Source organism: Saccopteryx leptura, chromosome 1, assembly GCF_036850995.1.
Source record: "Saccopteryx leptura isolate mSacLep1 chromosome 1, mSacLep1_pri_phased_curated, whole genome shotgun sequence".
Classification (NCBI taxonomy): Eukaryota; Metazoa; Chordata; class Mammalia; order Chiroptera; family Emballonuridae; genus Saccopteryx; species Saccopteryx leptura.
Window position 1 is genome coordinate 160986630 of NC_089503.1, and position 26662 is coordinate 161013291.

At 37.1% G+C, this 26662-nt stretch overlaps 1 protein-coding gene across 4 annotated transcripts in view; it reads right to left on the reverse strand.

The window, feature by feature from the left end:
- Positions 1–26662, reverse strand: part of NIPBL (NIPBL cohesin loading factor) — a 213541-nt gene that overhangs the window by 152708 nt on the left and 34171 nt on the right. Inside the window, exon 1 of one of the 4 annotated variants that reach the window (XM_066378937.1) lies at positions 5341–5388. The exons of the other annotated variants lie outside the window; for them this stretch is intronic. The gene's annotated coding sequence lies outside the window, so the exon portion shown is untranslated. Of the gene's footprint in view, positions 1–5340; positions 5389–26662 lie in introns of those variants that run through there. 4 annotated transcript variants of the gene reach the window in all.

A 26662-nucleotide genomic window follows, 5' to 3' on the forward strand; every position in this document is an offset into this window, starting at 1 on the left:
TTTTTAGGGGTAGTATCACCCCGACTGAGAATGGATGTTCTAAAATATCTTTCACAAAAGTGTATTATAAAGTCACAGGAGTCAATTTTTAAAAATAACTTCACAAAAAGAAGATAAAGAAAGCATATTTTTATTGCTTAAGAGAGTTATCTTCTTGAATGAATCCCAGTACTATTTTCAAGACATGAAACAGACAAAAGCAATGTTGGAAAGAAATGAAGTTGGTCAGAACCGGCATTCAAAGAAAGACTGGGAACTGCAAAGGTCTCAGCGACAGTGACTGTAATATTTGGTGCTAATTTCACACAAAATTTGACTATAAAATGTGTAGACATAGCAAAATCAAGACAATTATAGTAAAAAAGGAAGAAAGGAAGTGAAAAAAAGGAGGAAAGGAAGGGAAAATAGAGAGGGAAAAGAAAGAGGAAGGAAGGAAGAAGGGAGGGAAGAAAGGCGGAAAGTAAAAGAATGGAGAGAACGAAAGACATTGCTGAATAAGTTCTAAAAGTCAAAAATCACTGATTTTTAGATGCCTCTAACCACTTGATTCCAATTATGTTACTTCTGTTTGTACTATAATTATTTCTACAGAAAATAGAAAATAGCTTTATTAACAAAGTAGTTTTAATCTATGCCTGATAATTTTTATTTGGGTTAATATTATATAAGCAATTAGTTATCAGCCATCTCAAAAGAGATCTTCATAGGTAACTCCAATACAGTAGTGCCAAAGTGATCATCCTGCTCTATCTACTCTATCTTCAAATCTTCGAGTTATTCTTCTAAAACTCTAATATGTGTAATCTCATGCTACTTCCATATTAATGCATACTTCTATTTCTGCATTTGTACCCTATTGTACTTATTTATGAAATCTGAGTTTCATGTTAAATTATGAACTACTTGATGGCATGGACATTATCATTTATCTTTATATTTCCAGTGCCTATTATACTACCAGACTGTTTTACATACGGAATAATAAACATTATGCTTAAGTGTTGGCCTGTTAATAAGCACTTTACTACATGTATGTGTGTGTGTATATGTATATATGCACAACCAAACTGACTTTTCAAAAATATTTTTCTAATTTCTATCAAAATAAGATTATCTGATCAAGAAAAGCTCTTTTCCTTATGTTATCAATGTTTACAGCTATTAATATTTGAGGCACATAGATGTACTATTAGAGTAGGGGTTGCATATGCAAATGCCCACACTGGTCACAAAATCATTTTAAATAAGTAAAAGCAAAGATGAATATATAAAACAAGAGAAGGAAATGGCAATCTGGTGACTGAATGCCCAAAACAGCAACTCCACTGGCTTGTAGCCACTTGGGAATTCAGATCATATGGCTAGATCTTTGTATTTAAGAGAAGATAGCTATCTGCCCCTCCCCCACTTTTTTCTTTTTAATTTTTAAGATGGATTTCTGTATTAAATCTTGGCTACTTTTATTTCCTTCTTTTAAAAAGACAAAACCAAACCAAACAGTGTATGGGCCAAGGAAAACAAATTTCAAGAGGTATTTGGCCTGTAGGGCATCAGTTTGTGACCTCCAAAAAGACTTTGCCTTCTTCAATTGATAAGGACAGATTATTTAGTTTGGTTCAAGGAATTTGCACATTGCTTTGACTTATCTGCTTTTTGCCTCCTTCCTCTGGCTCCTATCAATGCAACCCTTTCAATCTTTCAATAGGATGCAACCACATCGGCAAGTCTTCTTGTGTTCAACCTGAAAAGCTATCCACTTCCTCACATGTCAACCACCCATTCCCCAATTTCATATACTATCTAGTTCCTACTCTGCTCATTGCCTCAGTGAAAGCATTCCACAATCTTTCCTAGACTAGATTTTGCCCTCTGTTCAACATATCCTCAAATACAATGTTCTCTTCCCAAAAGCAATTGTCAAAACTATAATGAACAATTCCTGTTACTAGTTGTTTTATAACTAATTCTCTCCCTGTTCTAAAAGGGAAGAAAAAGGGCATATTTTGTATATTACTATATTCTAATCAAGCATGACATGTGATTGGCATCAATAAATATTTGATGAAGCAAGGAATAAAGGGTCATTTCCTACTATCACATAAAAAAATGAAGTTGTCAAAGAGCAAAATTTGAATTTTGTCCTGAGACCAAATGGGAGAGTTTCACTTTTAAAAAAGTATATTCTTTATTTGAACTTCTGTATATCTCTTTATTGAAATTGTTAATTATTCAGTCTCTTTAATCTCCCCAGATCTGTTTAGTACTAAAGAGATATATTAAATCTCTACATATGCACATATATATGCATATATGATTGTGTTTTGTCAAAGTGTCTTTACATTTCATTTTTTTTGTTTTTTTATGTTTAGCTATTTGTTGAATTCAAAAAAGTTTGCCTGTTGTATTTTCTTGACAGACTTTCCTTTTATTTACCCACTTACCCAATGGTCTCTCTTGACCTCATAATTGAGTAGTTTATCTTCAGTTTCACTTTTAATTCTACCCTATCTGGCATTAATACTGCCATTCCTTTTTTTTTTTTTTTTTTACTTTCTTTCACATTCTTAGTCCAACTCATTATTTTCATTTCCTCAACTACTTTATTCCTATACTCTCCCTTGGTAATTTGTCTCAAATTTTAAGCATCATATATGCTAATAATTTCAAGATCTCTCTGCTGAACTCCAGATTGGTATATCCAACATTTGGATATCTAACAGCAACCTCAAACTTGAATACTTTTTTGTTTTGTTTTGAATAAGAGAAAGAGAAACAGGAGGGGAGAGAGATGAGAAGCATCAACTAGTGGTTGCAGCACTTTAGCTATTCACTGACTGCTTCTCACAGGTGCCTTGACTGGGAGCTCCTGCTGAGCCAATGACCTCTTGCTCAAGCAAGCAACCTTGGGATTTCAAACTTGGGACCTCGGCATCCCAAGTTGACACTCTACCCACTGAGCCACCACCAGTCAGGCTGACTTGAATATTTTCACGAGTTCCTCACATTGCTGTTCTTCACACCAGAGATTTCAGCAACATTCCCTATTTTGATTAAGGACAACTTATCCTTCCAGTTGCTTTGGCCAAAAATCCTGGTATTATCCTTGACTTCTTTCTTACCCCATTCTCGGATCATGAGCCTCTATGTTCAAAACATAGCCTAAATTCAACCATTACCAAGCCACTTTCCTCCCTCATGGCTTCTTAATTGTTTTTTTTTTTCTCTTGCTATTTCCAAGCAATTTAACAAAGCAGTAATAGATTCTGTAAAATATAGATCCAATCACGCCACTCCTCAGATCAAAATCCTTCAATAACTTCCTATCATTCAGAATAAAAGCCAAAATCCTTAAAATGGTGTTCAAGTTTTGAATATGAATTATATTTCTTTTTTTTTTTTTTTTTTGGTTTTGTTTTTTTCTTTTTCTGAAGCTGGAAACGGGAAGAGACAGTCAGACAGACTCCTGCATGCGCCCGACCGGGATCCACCCGGCATGCCCACCAGGGGCGATGCTCTGCCCACCAGGGGGCGATGCTCTGCCCCTCCCGGGCGTCGCTCTGCCTCGACCAGAGCCACTCTAGCGCCTGGGGCAGAGGCCAAGGAGCCATCCCCAGCGCCCGGGCCATCTTTGCTCCAATGGAGCCTTGGCTGCGGGAGGGGAAGAGAGAGACAGAGAGGAAGGAGGGGGTGGGGGTGGAGAAGCAAATGGGCGCTTCTCCTATGTACCCTGGCCGGGAATCGAACCCGGGTCCCCCGCACGCCAGGCCGACGCTCTACCGCTGAGCCAACTGGCCAGGGCCTGAATTATATTTCTTAATCAGAAACTTGCATTGATATTCTTTACTCCCCTCAGTAAAATGCTACCCTATACCTTATTTTAGGAAACATAAGCTATGTTATACAATTAATGAGAAAAGATACAATGTTGGCTCAGAAGCTAAGAAATGAAGCAGAAATTCTTTATCTTTCCTCAGATCTCACACATCAACTCTTGAACTCAAGACCTGAGATGAAAGCACATGGTTTTATATTGTCAATCATAAAACAAATATTATAGAAAGAATTTATATATTTAGAGGTAAAAGGTTTATAATTCTAATATTAATAAAACCAACTCCTTTTAAATCAAACCAATAAATGAGTTCCAGGAAAAGATCAACTTCAATTACAGCTGCTCTGATTCTAACAATAATTGTTTAAATCTGTTCAGAATAGAAAATATATAAAACTATTTGCCCTCACTACCACCAATTCATTTTTCACTTGAATTTACACAATCTAAGATAATTGCTGTGATAAACTGTGGCAGATTAAAACCGACCACAAATTCTTTCCTTGTCCTCACACTGAAGTGTAGTCTAATTTCCCTCCCTTTGAATCTCGGCTGATCTCAGTGACTTTCATGACAAATAAGAATTTGAAGAAATGACCTGGGATTCCCAAAAACTAAGTCATAAGAAACTTTTCAGGTTTCAATCAACATATATTATATTATACTCTCTGGGAGCCCTGATCCACCATGTCAAATGTCCCTGTTCCATGAAACAGCCATGGTGGTGATTTTGGGCTCTGGTTGATGTCCCAGCTGAGCCCAGACTTCTCCACTAAGGTGGCACTCATTGGGTGAAGCCACCTTTCACCATACAAAGAAAGTAAAATACCTCCATGTAATCTCCACCAACATTCCATGAACAAAACTGAGCCCTACCTGAAATTCCTTACTCACAAAATTGGAGGACATACAAAAGTGGTTGTTAGTTTAAGTCACACTAAGTTCTGAGGTAGTTTGTCACACAGCAACAAATAACTGGAACATTCAGCACATTTGTATTAAACTGCCAACAAAGAAGTTTTCATTTCAAATTTAATACTACTACCTGTATTTTCCTTCTCCTCTAGAAACTAATTTTATCTATTATTCTAATACTGTGTCCCATTTTATTTCTTAAGACTTAAATGACAACATATAACTACTTTAACCCTTATCTTTTCTATGATTATGATAGCAAGTTTCAATATGTAATAAACTATCTTAAGGTTTTTATAAGCAGCAAAAAAAATCATAATCTCATTTTGTGATAATCTTGTACTCTGAACAGTTTAAAATTACAACAAACAGTTAATTTCTCATCAAATACTTAAAATATTTAATGAACTGAAGCATAAAGATATGACTTCCATCCAGAAAACGATTTATATATGATTAAGAGGAAGTAGCAGTACTGCCCTGGTAGAAAGAAAGGGAGTGATATACAAGTAAAATAGAAAAGATAGTGAATAAAAAAAAACTCAGAATCTACTGTCATAATGCTATCTAACCAATTTGTTTTTAAAATTTACCTGATACATTAAAATGGCCAAAATCCAGAACACAGGAAACACCAAATGTTGGTGAGGATGTGAAGCAACAAACTCTTCTTCACTGCTGGTGGGAATGCAAAACGGTACAGAAACTTTAGAACACAGTTTAGTGATTTCTTATGAAACTAAATACACTTTTTAAAAAAACTTTAATTTATTGTGTTTACACAGATTCTAGGGACCCCTGAAAGCATCCCCTTTTCCTGTATTCCCCACAACAACTTCCTTTCCCCATTCCCTGCAACGCCCTCCCCTTTTCCCTCCAGGATTAGCTTTTCTGCTCTCTATAATGTTGTGTTATGTGTGTATAATTTCACCTATTTCTTTCCATTTTCTGATCCCTTCCTATCATCCCCTTTCCCTCTGGACCCAATGATCCCACCTCTGTCTCTATTCTGTTCCTCAGTTCATATTGTTCATTGGATTCCTCAAATGGGTGAGGTCATATGATATTTTTCTTTCTCTGCCTGGCTTACTTCACTTAACATAATAGTTTCCAAGTCCATCCACGTTGTCGCAAAAGGTAAGATCTCCTTCTTTTTCATGGCCCTATAGTATTCCACTGTGTACATGTACCATTGCTTTTTAATCCACTTGTCCACTGACGAACACTTGGGCTGTTTCCAGATCTTGGATATTGTAAACAACGCTGCCATAAACATGGGAGCGCATTTCTTCTTTTGAATCATTGATGTGGTGTTCTGAGGATATATTCTATTCCTAGAGGTGGGAATGCTGGGTCAAAAGGCAGTTCCATTTTTAATTTTTTGAGGAATCTCCATGCTGTTTTCCACAGTGGCATTTCACCAGCAGTGCAGGAGGGTTCCCTTTTCTCCAAATCCTTGCTAGCACTTATGATGTGTTGTTTTGTTAATGAGCACCATTCTGGCGTGTGAGGTGATATCTCAATGTGGTTTTAATTTGCATTTCTCTAATAATTAGTGATGTTGATCTTTATTTCATCTGCCCATTGGCCATCTGTATGTCCTTCTTGGAGAAGTGTCTATTCATTTCTTTTGCCCAATTTTCGATTGAATTGTTTATCTTCCTGGTGTTGAGTTTTACAATTTCTTTATAAATTTTGGTTATTAATTCCTTATTGGAAGTGTTGGCGAATATGTTCTTCCATTGTGTGGGTGGTCTTTTTATTTTGTTCATATTGTCTTTAGCTGCGCAAAGCTTTTTAGTTTGATATAGTCCCATTCTTTTATTTCCCTTGCCCATGGAGATAAATTGGCAAATATATTGCTGCAAGTGATGTTGGAGGAGCTTATTGCCTATGTTTTCTTCTAGGATGCTTATGGTTTCATGACTTACATTTAAGTCTTTTATCCATTTTGAGTTTATTTTTGTGAATGACGTAAGTTGGTGGTCTAGTTTCATTTTTTTGCAGGTAGCTGTCCAATTTTCCCAACACCATTTGTTAAAGAGACTGTCTTTATTTTACTCCATTATATGCTCTTACCTCCTTTGTCAAATATCAATTGTCCATAAAGCTGTGGGTTTATTTCTAGGTTCTCTGTTCTGTTCCATTGATCTATATGCCTGTTCTTATGCCAGTACCAAGCTGTTTTGAGTACAATGGCCTTGTAGTATAACTTGGTATCAGAAAGTGTGATACCACCCACTTTATTCTTCTTTTTCAAGATTGCTGAGGCTATTCATGTTCTCTTTTGGTTTCGTATTAATTTTTGAAATATTTCTTCTATATCTTTGAAATATATCATTGGTATTTTAATAGGAATTGCATTGAATTTATAAACTGCTTTGGGTAATATGGACATTTTAATGATGTTTATTCTTCCTAACCATGAACATGGTATATGCTTCCACTTGTTTGTATCTTCCTTGATTTCTTCTATCAATGTTTTATAATTTTCCGAGTACAAGTCCTTTACCTCCTTGGTTAAATTGACTCGTAGGTGCTTTATCTTTTTTGTTGCTATTGTGAAGGGGATTGTTTTCTTAATTTCTCTTTCAGACAGATCATTGTTAGTGTATAAAAATGCCTCTGATTTCTGAGTATTAATTTTATATCCTGCCACCTTGCTGAATTCTTTTATCAGGTCCAGTAGTTTTTTGACTGCGACTCTAGAGTTTTCAATGTATAGTATCATATCATCAGCAAATAATGATAGCTTTACTTCTTCTTTTCCAATTTGGATGCCTTTCATTTCTTCTTCTTGTCTGATTGCTGTGGCTAGGACTTCCAGAACTATGTTGAATAAGAGTGGTAAAAGGGGGCACCCCTGCCTTGTTCCTGATCTTAAGGAAATTGCTTTTAACTTTTGTCCATTGAGTATGATATTGGCTGTGGGTCTGTCATAGATGGCCTTTATTATGTTGAGGTATGTTCCCTGTAATCCCACTTTGCTGAGAGTTTTTATCATACATGGATGCTGGATTTTATCAAATGCTTCTTCTGCATCTATTGAAATTATCATGTGGTTTTTCTCCTTCCTTTTGTCTATGTGTTGAATCACACTGATTGATGTGCGAATATTGTACTAGCCTTGCCTCCCCAGAATAAATCCCACTTGATCATGGTGTATGATTTTTTCATGTATTGCTGGATCCGGTTTGCTAATATTTTGTTGAGGATTTTAGCATATAAATTCATCAAGGATATTGGCCTATAGTTTTCTTTCTTTGTGTTGTCTTTGCCTGGTTTTGGAATCAGAATTGTGCTTGCCTCATAAAAGGAGCTTGGAAGTCTTTCTCCTCTTGAATTTTTTGAAATAGCTTGAGAAGTCAGCAATCATACTCCCTGGTATTTACCCAAAGGAGTTGAAAACCATGTCTACACAAAAACCTGAACATGGATGTTTACAATAGTTTTATTCATAATAGCCAAAACTTGGAAGCAACCAAGATGTTCTTCCACAGGTGAAAGAATAAAAAGAAATGAGCTATCAAGCCATAAAAAGACATGGAGAAATCCTAAACCCACATTGCTAAGTGAAAGAGCCAATCTGAAAAGGCTGTATTATACGTAGTATGATTCCAAATATAAAACATTCTGGAAATGGCAAGATAAGGGAAAGATCAGTGGTTGCCAGCAGTGCAGAGAAGGGAGAGAAATGAATAGGCAGAGCACAGAAATTGTTTAGGGCAGAGAAAATACTCTGTATGATATTATAATAATGTATACAGGTCATCACACCTTTATCTAAATCAACATAATGTACAAGACCAAGAGTAAACCCGAAGGTAAATTATGTGCTTTGAGTGATTATGACGTGTCAATACAAGTTCATCCCTGGTATAAAAAAAAAAAAAAAAAAGGCACCATTCTGGTAAGTGATGTTGATAATAGGAGAGGCTATACATTCCTTGGGGTTGGGAGTATATAACAAACATTTGTATCTTCATCTCAATTTTATCATAAACCTACAACAGCTCTATAAGTCTTTAAAAGACTAAATAAACAACCAAATATGAAAATGACACCACATTGGTGAATGTGAGGGAATAGAGAGCAAAGAATACAAACATAATACACATATACTTATTATGCAAGTCAATTATTCTTTTTTTTTTTTTTGTATTTTTCTGAAGCTGGAAACGGGGAGAGACAGTCAGACAGATTCCCGCATGTGCCCGACCAGGATCCACCCGGCACGCCCACCAGGGGCGATGCTCTGCCCACCAGGGGGCGATGCTCTGCCCCTCCGGGGCATCGCACTGCCGCGACCAGAGCCACTCTAGCGCCTGGGGCAGAGGCCAAGGAGCCATCCCCAGCGCTCGGGCCATCTTTGCTCCAATGGAGCCTCAGCTGCGGGAGGGGAAGAGAGAGACAGAGAGGAAGGGGGGGGGGTGGAGAAGCAAATGGGTGCTTCTCCTATGTGCCCTGGCCGGGAATCGAACCCGGGTCCCCCGCACACCAGGCCGACGCTCTACCGCTGAGCCAACCGGCCAGGGCAAGTCAATTATTCTTGATCTTTTGAGGTCCTGTTCTTTATGTGAAAAATGGAGATAGTTCCTACAACCTTGAGTTTTAGAGACAATGTACACAAAACACCTTGCACAGTATGGGCCATCAGTGGTGGACAGAAATTCAGTAAGGATAGCTTTAAGGCCCTATCCAGTTGGCTCAGAATAGAGCATCAGCCTGGTGTGTGGAAGTCCTGGGTTCAATTTCCAATTAGGGCACACAGGAGAAGTGACCATCTGCTTCTCCATCCCCCATCCTCTCTCTCTCTCTCTTCCCCTCCTGCAGTCATGGCTCAAATGGTTTGAGCAAGATAGCCCTGGGTGCTGAGAGGATGGCCGCATGGCCTTGCCTCAGATGCTAAAATAGCTCAGTTGCTGAGGAACAGAGCAGTGGCCCCAGATGGGCAGAGCATCACCCTCTACTGAGCTTGCCAGGTGGATCTCAGTCAGGGTGCATGGGAGAATTTGCCTCCCTGCCTCTAACCCTCTCATTTAATAATAAAAAAAAATGCAGCTTTAAAATAATTACTAGTATTATTAGAAAAGCATAACATATTAAGACTTACAGCAATAAAACAATAAACAGTTATAAGGCAACCAAATTAATTTTCTCTAAGGAATAACTAACATAAAATGCTGTAATTATTGTCACATTCACTTAACTAGTATTGAGCACCTACTATAATTCTCAGGTAGGTACAATGCTACCGTAAGAAAGGCATAAACTGACAGAAGCATTTTAGGGAAACTCAGCTGTAGTCTAGGTAAATCTTGTTTATTTTTTTTCCATTGATTTGAGAGAGAAAGGAAGGGAGAGAGGACTGGGGGGACGGGAGTGAAAGACAGAGAAAAGCATCAACTCGTTGTTCTACTTGGTTGTACACTTATTGGTTGTTTCTCATATGTGCCCTGATCTGGGATCAAACCCAAAACCTCAGCAAGGCAGGACAAGGTTCTATCCACTGAACCACCCCACCAGGGCCTAGTTTATGTTAATCTTAAGGGATATAGTAGATGATCATAAAAGTGGATATTTTTCATTGACAAAATTGAAATCTTCATGAAAAAGTGTAGTTACTAAAAATCAACATAAAATCCAAAAATTTTAATTAAAAGAATCAATTCTCATCTGCAAAACTTAGAACTAAAAAGTCAGCAAAGATGCATTTATCAAGTGTTCAAAAGTGGTAAGGTTATTGTGGAATGAGCCAAAGGAATTAAGTCAGGTGAGATCTTAATTTTCAGTCAGGAAGGTTAGGCTAAGGGGATGATGAAGCTACTAAGTAACTGAGTTATCAATGAACTGGATTTAGAAATGGGTATGAGAATGAGAAGAAAATATTCATAAATGATACCTAGCAAAATGAGCAAAGCAGGAGATTAAAACAAATTTAGAGATAGAGTGTGGAACACTGTGTTCCTGTTCTGTTTGAACAGAAGAAAAAAAAGCAGGGAATTTGACTGGAACACAGGGAAATGGACAGATAACAGGATACAAAACTTATGTACTTTCCCTTAGCTTAGCCTCAAGCAGAATAACCTTCAAGCAACATGGAATACTGGCAAGAACAGAGGTTTTAATTCCACAACTTATTAGTTAATGACTGTGGGTTATTTAGCCTCTTTAAAGGTTCCCTCAGACATAAAATGAGGATAATAGTACCCAACCCACAGTTATTTTAAAGAATGAAATAATGTTTATAAAATCAATGTAGGAGACATTGATAAAGATTATTAATAGCTTTGAGGTGCACCATGACATAACAGAAATGAGTGTATTTTAAAATAATTTATATTAGGACTATTGATAAATAGCATCACTCACTGAATACTTTCTAGATGCTAGGCATTTGCTAGTTTACATAAATTTAAATCTTTACTAGATTCTTACCTGATAGTTATTAACTTAAATAACTGCTTAATAACACTGTAAAATAGTTTTCTTTAAAAAATGTAATTACTGTCTCTTAGCCTGATATTAAGAATATAAAATATGTAAGATTACATTAGCAAAGAGACCGGTATATTGGAAGTAAGCACGCAAAGAAAAAGGCCTTTGGCAGAGGGCCCAGGAAATATCATAGAAAACTGAAGCAAAATGAAAACATCTGGGGTGGGGATTGGGAATGAAAACCTGGAAAGGGAATATGAGAGATGAAAGTCTAAGAAAAAAAATCTACTTATTAGCTAGAATGGGGGTGTTCTGTTATAGCTAATAATAACAGCAGCTAATGTCTGCTATGCATGTTACTAGCTGCTTTATATTCATGTTACCATTTAATTTTCATAGCAATCTTGCAAAGCATCAAAAATGTATTAATTTGGATGTGAGCACAGTAAAAGAGTATACAAATGCTGTATAAGGTTGCATACCTGAAGTTTATATGTTATTAACCAATGTTACTCCAATAAATTAAAAAATTTACTGAGTACCTGCTAAGTACCAGACATTGTAAATACAACTATATAAAACAATATTGTCCTGCTCTAACCAGCTTGCAGACTATTGTAGAAACTGAACCTCTTTTCAAAGGAGTTAAGCAATTTGCCTGAATTCACACAGGTAATAAGGGACAGAGTGATCAAATCTAAAACCCATACTCTTAACCACTACACTTATTGCCTCAATACAATTAAAAAATAAATTCTAGGCCCTGGCCGGTTGGCTCAGTGGTAGAGCGTTGGCCTGGCGTGGAGTCCCGGGTTCAATTCCCGGCCAGGGCACACAGGAAAAGCGCCCATCTGCTTTTCCACCCCTCCCCTTTTCCTTCCTCTCTGTCTCTCTCTTCCCCTCCCACAGCCAGGGCCCACTGGAACAAAGTTGGCCCAGGCACTGAGGATGGCTCTGTGGCCTGTGCCTCAGGCGCTAAAATGGCTCTGGTTGCAACAGAGCAATGCCCCAGATGAGCAGAGCATCGCCCCCTGGTGGGCATGCCGGGTAGATCCTGGTTGGGCGCATGCGGGAGTCTGTCTGACTGCCTCCCCGTTTCCAACTTCAGAAAAATACAAAATTAATTAATTAATTCATTCATTCTATAATGCTGACAACCTATGAAACTACAGTAATTTATATAGTGTTTCCTCAAGAAACATAAAAAACATTATTTAAATATTTAGATAATTTATAAATAAATAATTTAATTCAATAATATTCGTGCTAACTGCAGTTGTAAACCTTAACAGCTTAAAAATTTGAGTAATTAGTTCAGAAGAAAAATAGCTGTTATCCAAAGCTAACATCTATAGTCAGAGTTTTTTATTATCTGATCTAGTCTGATTAATCACTTATGCAATCATATTAACAAATCAAAAATCCTAAAGATGAAACAATAATGGATCTTTGTGGAAGGCAAAAATGTGAGCAGAAAAATCATAACAATGCCATCTATAGGACAATTAGTAGAATGCAGTGAACTAACTTGGAACTTGCAAACATAATTCTTAATCACCTTCATTATAAATTTATAGAATGAAATTTAATCATATGAAAGTACTCAAAACTGGGTCTTACCCTACACATTATAATACTAGAAATTGGCAGGGCTCAATTTGTAAGTGTCATATAATACTATATATAAAGTTTTTACAAATAATAGTGAACACTTTCACAGCTATCAGTCAGTTTTAACTAGGTCTTTCACTTAATGTATATCCTCTTAGACTTAAATTCAAGCCAAACAGTTGGTATCTAATACAGATTTTAACACAGAAAGGCAAAACAAGTTAAGACTAAACACTAAGTTATAAGTAACACTTAAGCCTGCAGGAAAAGCTTCTCCTAGACATGAAATTTTACAAGAGTATTTACCAGAATACCTAAGCTGTAAAGGAATATAATTAATTAAATACTGTTGTGTTTCAGGTCACTAAAAAAAATATGAAAGTGAAAAACTAGTCAATTTCTGAAAATAATCTTGAAAAGTAATTTTTAATAAAAACTATTGACCAACAAAAATTAAAAGTACTTAGAGGTGTTAGAAAAGAAAGCTGTAGCTCATATCGACAAACATACTGCCTGCCCTATCATCACTCACACTTAAAATTCCCTTTTACCAAAAGGTAAGGAAACGCAAACAAATGTCTACAGGTTTGCTTTATGACATTTCATTTATTCTCTCAACAAAATTTCCATGGTACATAAAATTATCAAGTTTAGGCATAACAATACTATCAGATAAATTAGGTAATACACCATGTATTTCCCCATGTATAACACATACCCTTTTCCAAAAAATTTGAGATCTAAAAACTGGGTGTGTCTTATACAGTGGTTGTAGACTTTTTTACTTGCATTTCCCGCTTTTTTGCGCAGATGAGGAGTTGTATGAATTTTATGATGAATAAAACTTGAGTTCAATAACTTCTTGTATTTTTTTTTTTCAAATTTCCAGCCCTGCCTGACCAGGTGGTAACGCAGTGGATAGAGCGTTGGACTGGGATGTGTCAGACCCAGGTTCGAGACCCCGAGGTCGCCAGCTTGAGCGCAGGCTCATCTTGTTTGAGCAAAAGCTCACCAGCTTGGACCCAAGGTCGCTGGCTCGAGCAAGGAGTTACTCAGTCTGCTGTAGCTCCATGGTCAAGGCACATATGAGAAAGCAATCAATGAACTACGGTGTCGCAACAAAAAACTAATGATTGATGCTTCTCTTTTCTTTCTGTTCCTGTCTGTATGTCCCTATCTATCCCTCTCTCTGACTCTCACTCTGTCTCTGTAAAAAAAAAAAAAAAAAATCCCAGCCCCCAAAATAAGGTGCATCTTATACATGGGGGAATGTGGTATATAGGTAAAACCAACCTCAGAGATATTACCTGCCCTACTTCACAAAATACAGCAAGTCAAATTCAAGAATTTTTGGAATACAACTTAATATAGGTTTTATAATACTGTGTTGTAGTCCCAAAAAACTACAGTAAAAAAGCTAGGGTGACCCCAGAGCATAGACAGAAGTGTACTTCATACTTTTCAGTTTATACTAGGTTATAGTACAATACTCCTTTAACGGCCAAAGGAAAATCAAACTCGAGTTCTGTTTTACGCATGGATTCAAAAATTTCTAAGAATATATTCTCAAAATGGGTAACCTCAAAATAAAACTTATAACTTGTACTATAAATAGCATAATTTTCCTTATTCTGAAATCAAACTAACGTAAGAAACAAGAGTTCTTTACAATTACAAAAAAAATTATAATAAAGATCTAATTTCTAAAAAATGAGTCAAAATCCACGATCATTATATAAAAAAACAAATGGGTAGGAAATGGGCAGTAACAGAAACTAGTTATACAAAAGATGGGGCAAAAGTAGGTTTTCTGTGTTTTGTGTACTCATAACTGTAAACCTACTTTTACCCCACCCTGTATTTAAAGAATCACGAGAAAATACACTGTATTTTAACAATAAAAGACTAATTATTTCTTATTCCCCTTTCCTAATAATAATTTATCAAAACAATATAAAATTTAAAAGTTTTTAAGCATTAATCAATTCTGTACTGGTCATAGTTGTCTTGAAAAACTGGCATTTTCATTTAAATATCTTTATAAACTACAGGATTTTACTCTGTGGTAAACTAGTTGTCCTTCAGCTAACTGAGGTAAACTGAAATTCTGGCTACATTTTTTGTGAGACTACAAAAGTGGGGAAATAGTGAAAATGTGAACTAATCCTGGTAAGTTCTCAAGTCCTAAATAATCAGTTTTGATTCTGAAGTGAAATAAACATCAAGAAAATGATCATGAGCAGGAGAATGAGTATTTTCATGGAATGGCAAGGAAAGCAACAGGCGCAGTATTACAAGATTGTTCCAAGTAGAGAGACCTTAACTTCGCTTTGGTGTGACTGTCACAACAGGATGTTATCAGACTATTATGGTTCTAATGGTAATTTTGCTAGTTTTAAGATTTTTTTTTTTTTTTAGAGAGGAGAGAGAGAGGGCGAGAGAGAGACAGAGAGAGAGAGGAGAGAGAGACAGAAAGAGAGAAGGGGGGAGGAGCTGAAAGCATCAACTCCCATATGTGCCTTGACCAGGCAAGTCCAGGGTTTCAAACTGGCGACCTCAGCATTTCCAGGTCGACGCTTTATCCACTGCGCCACCACAGGTCAGGCTAGTTTTAAGATTTTAGCCTAGATATTTACATCTCTCACTTCCATTTTCAAAAAAGTATTCCAACCAGAAGCAATATATACCTATGAAAATGAGTTTCTCTTGGTAGGTGTGAATGGGTAGGGAAGCACTAAAAGTTTAGCTAAGAGAATTCAAGTATAATTATTTGGTGTTCAGGAAAAAAATAAGGTAATCTTAAAGTTTTAAAAAGATGGGTTAAACCTGACCCATGGCAAAATGTAATTTATAGACCCTGAATGGCAAGATCAAAATAACAGCAAACAGTAACTTTGCAACAAAGCAAAAAATTGAAGTAGAGAGCAAAGTAACTATGGCAGCATCCAAAGACACTGGGGAGTACAGATCTCTATTTCTGAGTCTGGGTATGACTTAAACATCCTCAAAGTATAATTATGGTTAAATCTTCTGATTAAACATTGTGATTTACATTTTTTCCAAAGGTGCTAAAGAGTAGTGAATACTTTAAGGTGAAAGAATAAGCTCAGTCTGAAAAAAAAAGAAAGTATAAGAAACTAACAAAAAAAGAGATAAAATCCCAGACACAGATTAAAGATGCCAGTGAATGAATACTAACATAATGCAGTCACGTACTATGTAATGACAACGACTGTGTTCTGAGAAATGTGTCATCAGTCAGCTTCACTTATGCAAACATCATAGAGAGTACTTAACATATACCTAGACCAGGGGTCGGAAACCTATGGCTTGCGAGCCAGATGTGGCTCTTTTGATGGCTGCATCTGGCTCACAGAAAAATCTTTAATAAAAAGAATAATAATAACGTTAAAAATATAAAACATTCTCATGTATTACAATCCATTCATTTCCTACTGCTCATGTTTATGGTTGCGGGTGGCTGGAGCCAATCACAGCTGTCCTCCGAGACAACACCAAATTTTTATTGGATAATGCCTAATGTGCACGAGTCATTGTGAGGTCAGGAAATAAACTTCCCTCCTTTTAATCAAGCAGTCAGCTAGCTAATTGCAGAAACCCTTTTGATGAAGAAGATGGCTAAAAGAAAAAATGATGAGGAGTATCATACTTTTCAGCAGAAATGGATGAGGAATTCGCCTTTGCGGAGAGAGCAGGTTCTGCAGTGTGTCTAATACGCATTACATTGATGAAACGGTCAAATATAAAGCGGCACTTTAACACATGCCATACTACATTTGCATCGAACTATTCAGCAGGGGACAGCAGGAAGAAAGCATGTCAAGAGCTACTGTGGAGAGTGCAAGCTAGTCAGCAGCAACTCTGTTTGAACCCAACAAGGTGACTGGAATTCGGCTAGTTTTGCTGGCACTTTAGCAACTGTGTGAAACGGAAAGCCAGTCATAGATGGGGAGTATGCCAAAACATTCATGCTTGATGTTGCCAATAAACTTTTTGATGACTTTTCAGATAAAAACAAGATAATTAAACGAATAAAAGACATGCCTCTGTTGGCAAGAACTGTTCACGATCGTACCATCATGATGGCAAATCAAACTGAGGCAACACAAGTGAAGGACATAAATGCAGCACCATTCTTTTCTCTCGCTTTGGATGAGTCAACAGACGTAAACCATTTATCCCAGTTCAGTGTGATTGCAAGGTATGCTGTCAGTGACACACTACGTGAGGAAAGTCTTGCTGTTTTGCCTATGAAAGAGACACCAAGAGGGGAGGCTTTATTCATGTCTTTCACTGAGTTCACTAAAGAAAAAAATCTACCCATGGATAAACTTATTTCGGTGTGTACTGATGGTGCTCAGTGCATGGTGGGGAAAAACAGAGGATTCGTAGCGCTTCTTCGTGAACATGAAGAGAGACCCATCCTAAGTTTTCACTGCATCCTACATCAGGAGGCGCTTTGTGCTCAGATGTGTGGTGAGCAGCTTGGTGAGGTGATGTCGCTGGTCATTTGGGTGGTCAACTTCATTGTTGCCTGAGCTTTAAATGATCACCAGTTTAAAACACTGCTGGATGAAGTTGGGAATAATTATCCTGGTCTGCTTCTGCACAGCAATGTGCGTTGGTTGTCAAGAGGGAAGGTGCTCAGCCATTTAGCGACTTGTCTGAGCAAAATCCGGACTTTTCTTAAAATGAGAAACATCAAGCATCCTGAGTTAGCTAATACTGAGTGGCTCCTGAAGTTCTACTATCTCATGGACATGACTGAACATCTGAACCAGCTCAATGTGAAAATGCAAGGCATTGGAAATACAGTCTTATCCCTTCAACAAACAGTGTTTGCATTTGAAAACAAGCTGGAACTCTTCATCGCCGACACTGAAACAGGTCGTTGTTTACTACACTTTGAAAAACTGGGAGAGTTTAAAGATGTATGCACAGCAAGTGACCCTGCTCAACATCTTGATCTCCAACAGCTCTAATCTCCTGCAGTCATTTAAAGCGCACTTTGGAGCATTTCGTGAGCCACTCATCCTTATAAGTTCATCTCCCATCCACATGAGTGTGCAGTGGACAGCGCCAACCTGAGTTACACCCCCAATGTCTCCATCAGAGATTTTGAGCTACAAACTGCTGACCTGAAGGCCTCAGACATGTAGGTGAGTAAGTTCAAGTCACTGAATGAAGATTTGGAAAGACTAGCATGACAGCAAGCAGAGTTGACGAGCAAACACAGGTGGGGAGAAATGAAAAAACTTCAACCCATGTGCCAGCTGATTGTCAAAACTTGGAACACGTTTCCCATCACATACCCGTCACATACCACACACTACAGCGTGTGAGTATTGCTGTACTGACCATGTTTGGCTCTACGTATGCATGTGAGCAGTCTTTCTCACATCTAAAGAGCATTAAGATCAACCTACGATCACGTTTAACGGATGGAAGTCTCAATGCCTGCATGAAGCTTAACCTCACCACATATCAACCAGACTACAAAGCCATGAGCAAAACCATGCAGCACCAGAAGTCGCATTAATGGTAAGAAATACTTTATTCATCACTGGTTAGCAACAGCATAACAACGCTATTGAAAAGAATTCAGAGACTTATTGTACTTTAAAAGTGTTGGTCTTATATAAAATGCACACATTTACTTGTATTTAGTGTTAAACATATTATATGACTCTCATGGAATTACATTTTAAAATATGTGGCGTTCATGGCTCTCTCAGCCAAAAAGGTTCCTGACCCCTGACCTAGACGGTACAGCCCACTACACATGTAGGCTATGTGGTAAACCACCATCACATATGCGGTCCATCATTGACTGAAACATTATGTGGCACATGATTGTATGCTGTGTCTATTTTTCAGAAGAGACACAAAACAGTCTTTTAATTACCATTTGAGAACACTGTTTCTTGTTTTACATTAATGTGTTCTGTATCATAAAAAAGATTATAGTCAATAGATTCCCAAGTTTAGGCTAATAAAAAATTAAAGCAGCAACTTTAAACCTATCCAGTCAAGTGTGAAAAGCTGAGGGTCATATGTGTCCTCAAACAATGTGCTCACTACTCATTCAAGGTCTACTTGTAAGATTTCACCATATCCGAGTATCATCTGTGCACCATTACTTAATGTTTTTCTTTAAAATGCTCTTTGTTGAAATGCTTGGAAAAAATGATAGGATGCTTATAAACTGCCATCATCACTTTATGCCTTCCTAGACTTTGAAAACATCTGTATTTGTGCCACTTGACAAGTTTTTTTTCTTTTTTTAAACTTATTTTTACCCGTGATATCAGGGGCGTAATGTGCAACAGCTATATTCTTTTTGATATTTGTATCCCTTATCCCATCCTATCTGATGTAACAGCTGATGAGAGCCCATATTCTGGAAATGACAAAATAGTACTAATTTTAAAAGAATAAAACAAGCTTTAGTTAGTTTCAAATGTAACAATGCACTTTACCCAAAGTTTCACAATTAGGAAGTGGCAGAGCTGGGACTCAAACCCAGAAAAGGTGGCTGCATGGTCCAAGTCATTAACCACAACACAATATGAACTCCTGTCACAATATATTTTAGAATTCACATGATAAACAAGAATACCAGACAACAATAAGATTTACAAAATAAATTTAGATGATATCCAAAATAGTTCTGTTCAAGTCTGTACTGGGCTTAAAAGAGTGTTATTTAAGCCTAGTGTTGATGGTGACACCTTTATGTGATACTTAAAAATTCTATTCTTGTGAACACTGCAATGAACAAGAATCTGTGTGTCAATGTCATCAGAGGCTTTTTCATCATGCATATGGATCAACTGCTATGGTAGAAGTTGAAGATTCACTGCTTATGTAAACAAATGTACTTCAAATGAAAATATCTAGTTTCCTAGGCATGCACTTGACAATTAACAACTTTGCTTACTAAATCAAAATCTCCTTTTCAATCGTATTAAGTGCTGTAAACTTCAACACAGGATGTATTAAATAACATGCTTGTCAAATAAAAGTGAAAATAAAGTTTATAGAAGCACATGGTGAAAAGAGAAATAAAGATAATGTAAGATATAAATATATCAATGTGATACTGTTATTTTGAAATTATAGGTTTCTTATTTTTTACTTTTCCCATTGTGGGGAAATTGTGCCCAAAATTTTTAAAGCTTTTTGTGAAACACTGCTATTAATACCTTGGCATTTCCAACACAAAAATGAAGAGATAGCTTTATTTGGCTAGGTGTGTACTTGTATTTTAGAAAGTTAGTAGTCAGTTTCTTCCCAACCAAAGCAGTGATTTAGTACATAACTTTGAAAATGCTGGTCCAGAAAGACAAATTAAAACATCTAAATGACCTTGTAATAAAGAAGAAAACCTCCAAAAGGCAATAATCTAGGTTTATCGGAAACTTCAAATTTGGATCAAGTGTACTTAGGTAAGAAACTTCACTAACTTTCATTTTCTTCAGGATATAGATGATATTGGGGAAAAAACAAAGGAGAATTACCACAAATGAAATGACACTGATAATTCATTTGCAACAACTGAGTGCAGTCATTCCACATATTTTTTTCCACTGGAGATAATGATGTGGTAAAGCAATGGACACCAGATGCATTTCCTTTTAGTCTGTGTGCTAGCAATGATAATAATGATGAAATATGATTTCACTGACTTATAAGCTAACAGACGGTTCCTTAGGGAATCTGATATAAATGCAAACAATTTCTGTTGTGTTCAGTTAGCCTTACTTCTGGAAAAGATAAAGGTAGTTCCGGAGATCCTTCGGTATGTGTTACCACATACTACTATGTGAAAAGTTTTCTATCATTCTTTGTATATCAAAACAAAGGTCAGAAACCATTTAAATAAGAGTAATGTTAGGGATGGCTCTCTCTCTCTCTCTCTCTCTCTCTCTTTGGACTATAATCGAACAGAAGTTAAAGTTACTGAGCTAATGAAATGTTTTAAGCTAGTATACCTTTGCATTCTTACTATTAAAATGTTAGTTCTCTTTCTTTGATTCTAAAGTTATGATTGAGCTTCACTGTTTTTTCATATGAGTATTATTTTTAAAACAAAACTTTCATCAAGAATTACTGAAGCAAGAAGACTCTATTGAACCTGTACTGACCCCAGAGATCATCTGATAAGAGCTTTTGGTATATAATTTATCTATTTTGATAAAAATAAGTAGTACAAATAGTACAGGGATCAAATCAAGTGAAGAGTTTGGTTAACTAATTTTATCTGTAATAGATTTAGAACAAACATCCTAAGATTAAATATTCAAAATAAAGTTTTCTGACTGTAGCTCTAGCTAAAATTTTAGCAATAGAAATTAATTTCGAGCTATACCTCAAATATTTTATATGTTACTAAAGTTTATATATGTTTAATCTATACGGACATTTCAAATGTGTTTAAGGTAAACAAAACATTTTGGATATTTGTTCAGAAATACATTAGAATTTTATCTCTAAGAAATATCAAAGAGGATGATTATAAATAGGGGTATATACCAGTGGTTGATGGATCAGACTCTGAAAAACACTACCAAATGCTATTTTAAATGTAAATAATGTAAATTTTAGAAAGAAAAATAAAATACTTTCTGAGAAAAAACCTTTTTAAAAATCTCAAGAAAGTTTTAGGTGAAACTGACATTTAAAAGTAGCTACCATTAGGTCCTGGCCAGTTGGCTCATTGGTACAGTGTCAGCCAGTTGCTTAAGTGATAGAGCATCAGCCTGAGGTGTAGAAGTCCCAGGTTCGATTCCCGGCCAGGGCACAGGGGAAAAGCACCCATCTGCTTCTCCACTCTTCCCTCTCTACTTCCTCTCTATCTCTCTCATCCCCTACCACAGCCAAGGCTCCATTGGAGCAAAAGTTGGCTCAAGCACTGAGGATGGCTCCATGGTCTCCACCTCAGGCGCAAGAATGGCTCTGGTTGCAATGGAGCAACACCCCAGATGGACAGATCACCATCCCCTGGTGGGCGTGCTAGGTGGATGCTGGTCGGGCACATGCAGGAGTCTGTCTCTCTGCCTCCCTGCTTCTCACTTCAGAAAAATACCCCCCAAAAAAGTAAAAGAAAAAGTAGTTATCATTAAAATTAAAATGGCAAAGCAAAATCTCAAAACTCCCCAAGCTCTCCAAATGATATACTCTGTAATTTAGCAAATTACTAAACTTCTCTCAAATTCAGTTTACATTTACTATATAGTTTGTAAGATAATAAAAATGGGTTATGTGAGAAATAGTTAATATAAATATAATAAGCCACTTCCCAGCACTAAAAGTGATTAAAAGTTTTTTTCCTGCAGTTTATAATAAGCAGAATTTATGGCAACAGTGGTTTTAAACCCATAGGTTTAAAAACTACCTGTCTACACTCAATATTTCTTCTTTTTTTTTTTTTTTTTTTTTTTTTTTTTTTTTCATTTTTCTGAAGCTGGAAACAGGGAGAGACAGTCAGACAGACTCCCGCATGCGCCCGACCGGGATCCACCCGGCACGCCCACCAGGGGGCGACGCTCTGCCCACCAGGGGGCGATGCTCTGCCCATCCTGGGCGTCGCCATATTGCGACCAGAGCCACTCTAGCGCCTGGGGCAGAGGCCACAGAGCCATCCCCAGCGCCCGGGCCATCTTTGCTCCAATGGAGCCTCGGCTGCGGGAGGGGAAGAGAGAGACAGAGAGGAAAGCGCAGCGGAGGGGTGGAGAAGCAAATGGGCGCTTCTCCTGTGTGCCCTGGCCGGGAATCGAACCCGGGTCCTCCGCACGCTAGGCCGACGCTCTACCGCTGATACACTCAATATTTCTTAAGATGAACTACAAAATATGACATTTATTGCTCAGCAAATATCCATGTGCTCTCCACATGTCCCAAACCCTTACCAATAGGGCAGGGTTCTGGTTAATGGTTTTTGAGTGTAAATACTCCGGTATCATTTCATGGCTAAAATATTTAAGAGTTGATGGAAGACTCTCTAGCTCTTTCTTTGCCTCCCTGTGATGGTCGATGTAAAGATCTAAAGTTCCAGACATGTAGTTACACACTGTCAGAAACTCCATCAGTCTGGCTTCTCAACCTGTGAGCTGTCAGAACAGATCTCTTCCCTGAGAAACTGTTGGATAGGTAATATGAGTGAACATACATCTTAGTTGTGGTAAGACTGTAGTGGTAACCCATCCTATTCTAATGCAGGGTTTACTGATAATAGATCATAATAATTCTGGTCCATTTACTTAGTAAGCTTAGTTTCAAGAGAAGAACTCAATGATAAGCCAGCTGCTCTACTGTCTTAACTACTTCCCATAATCAATGAAGGAAAGCACAAACATGTAATAAATACAACCTTATTCAACTTGTAAAATTCAACCATTCTAAAAGTGGGAGATATCACACTTCCTGATATCAAGTTATACTACAAGGCCATTGTACTCAAAACAGCTTGGTACTGGCATAAGAACAGGCATATAGATCAATGGAACAGAACAGAGAACCCAGAAATAAACCCACAGCTTTATAGACAATTGATATTTGACAAAGGAGGTAAGAGCATACAGTGGAGTAAAGACAGCCTCTTTAACAAATGGTGTTGGGAAAATTGGACATCTACGTGCAAAAAAATAAAACTAGACCACCAACTTACACTATGCACAAAAATAAACTCAAAATGGATAAAGGACTTAAATGTAAATCGTGAAATGATAAACATCCTAGAAGAAAACTTAGGCAGTAAGCTCTCCGACATCTATCGCAGCAATATATCTGCTGATTTATCTCCACAGGCAAATGAAATAAAAGACAGGATAAACAAATGGGACTACATCAAACTAAAAAGCTTTTGCACAGCTAAAGACAATATGAACAGAATAAAAAGACAAACCACACAATGGGAGAACATATTCAACAATACATCTGATAAAGGATTAATAACCAAAATTTATAAATAACTTGTAAAACTAAACACCAGAAAGACAATCCAATAAAAAAAATGGGCACAAGAAATGAATAGACACTTCTCCAAAGAAGACATACAGATGGCCAATAGACAAATGAAAAAATGTTCAACATCATTAATCATTAGAGAAATGCAAATTAAAACCACAATGAGGTACCACCTCACACCAGTCAGATTGGCGCTCACTAACAAAACAACACAGGATAGGTGCTGGCGAGGATGTGGAGAAAGGGGAACCCTCCTCCACTGCTGGTGGGAATGCAGACTGGTGCAGCCACTGTGGAAAACAGTATGGAGATTCCTCAAAAAATTAGAACTGGAACTTCCCTTTGACCCAGCCATCCCACTTATAGGAATATATCCCAAGGACACCATACCACCAACTGAGAAAAAGAAATGCACCCCCATGTTTATGGCAGCATTGTTCACAATAGCAAAGATCTGGAAACAGCCCAAGTGTCCATCAGTGGACGAGTGGATTAAAAAGCTGTGGAACATATATACAAAGGAATACTATGGGGCTATGAAAAAGAAGGAAATATTACCTTTTGCAACAATATGGAAGGACCTGGAAACTATTATGTTGAGTGAAATAAGCCAGGTAGAGAAAGAAAAATATCATATGACCTCACTTATTTGAGGAATCCAAGGAATAATGAGAACTGAGGAATGAAATTGAGACAGAGGAGGGATCAAAGGGACCAGAGGAAAAGAGGACAGAGGGAAAGGGGATGATAGGATGGGATGAACCTGAAAGGAAGGGAGGAGGGCGGAGTAGGAAGGAGGGCAAGGAAGATGTTGAGGGGAATAAGGGGGAGGAGGGATGCATTCGGGGTGACCTAGAATCTATGTAATCACAATTAATTACATTTAAAAAAATAAAAAAATAAAATTCAACCATACTAAAAAAATTTATTAAAAAGACTAAACACTTTATAAAAATACATTATCAGCCTGACCAGGCGGTGGCGCAGTGGATAGAGTGTCAGACTGGGATGCGGAGGGCCCAGGTTCGAGACCCCGAGGTCACCAGCTTGAGCGTGGGCTCATCTGGTTTGAGCGAGGCTCACCAGCTTGCACCCAAGGTCACTGGCTTGAGCAAGGGGTTACTCGGTCTGCTGTAGCCCCACAGTCAAGGCACGTATGAGAAAGCAATCAATGAACAACTAAGGTGTCGCAATGAAAAACTGATGACTGATGCTTCTCATCTCTCTCCGTTCCTGTCTGTCTCTGTCTATCCCTCTCTCTGACTCTCTCTCTGTCTCTGTAAAGAAACGAAAAAATTAAATACATTATCACATAACTAAAAAACCTCATAATACATAATCACTTTTCTTTTACACCTTGTTTAATCCCTCTCTCTCTCTCTCTACACACACACACACACACACACACACAATCTTTTTGTATGCTGAATGAATCACTTGAGTTAGTCGAATTAAGTCACTTCGCCCTAAGGAAAAAGGGCATTCTCCTACACAATAAATTGTAACACAGATTTAATGATACAATTATCTAATAACAGCCCATACTCAATCTTCTCCAATTATCCCAACACAATGTCCTCTAAAGGGGCAATCCAGGATCATGCAATCAATTAATCAAGGATCACACTGTATTTGGTTATCATGTCTCTTAGTCTCTTTTAACATAGAACAATTCTTTAACTTATGTCTTAATCTTTTAAAACATTGATAATTTTGAAGAGTTAATGCCAATTGTTTTGTGGCCTTCCACACTTTAAGCTGTTTTTCCTCATGACTAGATTCAGGTTAAAAGAGATTGTTTTTATAATTAAAAAATTATAGACAGTAACCCATAATAAATCTTGGCTAGTGAGGATATCACAGAATCACTGAAAAAAGAATGGATTTTTAAGAATTTACAATACATACTCTCCAGAGAAAATATTAACCACTCTTACTTTGGACCTACATGCTGATGACTCTCATTTCTGACCTCTTCCTTTGCTTCTCCCTTGAGGCTTATATAACCAACCAACAGCTGGACATCTTCAACATGCTGTCTTACAGACAATTCAAATTTAACAGGCTCAGAACTCATCTCAGCCGCAAAACTTAATGCTACTCTTCTTCCTGTTATATTATTTCTTTAACTTAAGTATCGGCACTTCATCCAACCTCTAAGCCTAGTCAAGACACTTCCCTCTACCTTATCATACATCAAATAAAAACCAAAAAGACATCAACTTAATTTCTATTTCTTAAATCCACTCTCTTCTATCCTAGTATGCCACCATTGTTCTAGAACTTTAGCATTTCCCCCCCAGACTCTTGCATACAGCCTAATTGGGTACCATCTTCCAGTCTTACTAATTTTAGATATAGTTTCCTCATTGTACCAGACTAATGCATTTAAAACTTCAATTTGATCAAATGACTCATCACCTCTTAAAATCCTTCAATGGTTTCCCTTCAAGTTCAAATCAAGCATCACTTACAAGGATTTACAAAGTTGATTGCTTATCTACGTCTCCCCTCATTACTTCCTAACTTGATGCTTTTTTTCAATTACGCTGCTTCACTAACTTTAGTCACTGAATATCACTGTAATTTTTGCCTTTCTCCCCTCGGGCAAAAGAAAATTCGTGCAGGTAGAAGAAAAATGACATCTGAAGTTCATTAACTTTTTCTTATGTAAATTTAACAACAAATAGTTTGATCAGGAAATACTGTATTTGCTTATTTTCTACACTATGTGCAAGGAGTTATATTAACTACTGTGAGAGATACAAGAAAAGTTACATGCATTCTGCTCTAGGAAGAGTTTTCAGTATAGAATGTAGTTTCTTAAAAAGGTACACAATATATGTAAGTAGAAAAGTACAAGGGTCATAATCAAGA